Consider the following 1,341-nt stretch of genomic DNA (forward strand, 5'->3'; position numbering starts at 1 on the left):
CAATCATTGTGCCCTTCTACAAAACTGGTAATCTGGTTTTGAATTCCATTTGTGCTCTCTATATATATAATTTTAGATTTAATGCCTCAATTAATGTAGACTTAAGGTAATGTGTTGCACAGCTAGATAAAAGGGTTTGAATTCCATCAAATTCTCTAGCACAGAATGTGACCTTAAGCATGTCATCTTTCTTGTGCTTCTGGGCTTTCCTCTAAAACAGCAAAAAAACTCATTCAGTGCATCAATCTGATTAAAGTATGCTAAGCGAGTTCTGAAAGCACTGAATAACTGCCTTTTCACAACCACATTCAGATATCTTTAAGGACTATTATGATCTGTTAAAGTGCAGAATTGCAAGACTTTTGCTATCTTCTACAGGATAGGACACAGTCTGCATTATGATCTTTGTTTGCCTTCTAACATTGTAATTTAAAGACCACTGTGTGGAAAAAAAGTCTTGCTACAGTAATCAACTGAAATCAGTACTTTGGTTCTCCTACTGTAGCCACCTTAGAAGAAAAGAAATATTTTTGCCGACTTTCAGAGTGAAATGCATTTTAAGTAAAGTGTTGTCTACTCTCTTCCTGCTTAGTGTCACACGGAAGAAGCTTTCAGCATGTTGCTTAGTAACACTACCAAACACACAGAACTGCAACAGGGTGACTGCCAAGCAGGTAAGTCCATATGCAAATCTCTTCTGTGGTTAATATTTAGCACAAATATATCTAACAACAGCTTGGCAACCTATATTTATTTGCTTGGTCAAGTGTTCCAATGAGAAGAATTGTTTTTTTTTTTTTTTTTTTTTTTTTTTTTAAGAAATGAAGTCCATTTCTTTTCTCTTTGGGTTTGCTCCATTTCACAGGGCTGTGTGTGACAGCATTTAAAGAGAAAGGGCTGTACCTTTTTTATATTCAGATGTACCTAGAAAAGCAGAACTGTTGCATTCGCTCAAAGTCTGTAATCATCCTGAGTTCTGCAGAAGGTAAATGAGATGAGTTTCAATACAAAAATGGACAGAATAAATTTAGTAAGTCGAGATAAAGAGTTCCCAGTCTGTATGGTAGCAAAACTGCTTGTGCTTTCTGAATCAAATCAGTCCTTGCACTGTGGCTATATGCTTGAATACTGAATCAAATTTTTGCATATGTGCCTTCCTTTTCCCATGAGGATGAAACACAAATCTTAGGGAAAACAAGATTTAGTAAATTATTTTAAGATGGGCATGCCTTTCCACAGAAATATGGGCAAACTCACCTTTAAATAACACAGAAACTAAAACAGTGTAGTTTTGGTTTCCAGACACTGTATAGTCTTTTGAAGTATTAGTAGTGTGGCCAC

At 35.7% G+C, this 1,341-nt stretch overlaps 1 protein-coding gene across 2 annotated transcripts in view; it reads left to right on the plus strand.

Annotated features, from left to right (window-relative positions):
- Window positions 1-640: 640 nt before the first annotated feature.
- Window positions 641-1,341, plus strand: part of EFCAB5 (EF-hand calcium binding domain 5) — a 1,692,224-nt gene continuing 1,691,523 nt past the window's right edge. For both annotated transcript variants that reach the window (XM_044054470.1, XM_044054473.1), the window contains exon 1: window positions 641-674. The gene's annotated coding sequence lies outside the window, so the exon portion shown is untranslated. The remainder of the gene's footprint in view (window positions 675-1,341) is intronic.

The sequence above is a fragment of the Protopterus annectens genome, chromosome 13.part0 (assembly GCF_019279795.1).
Source record: "Protopterus annectens isolate FY-2018-M chromosome 13.part0, PAN1.0, whole genome shotgun sequence".
Lineage (NCBI taxonomy): Eukaryota > Metazoa > Chordata > Ceratodontiformes > Protopteridae > Protopterus > Protopterus annectens.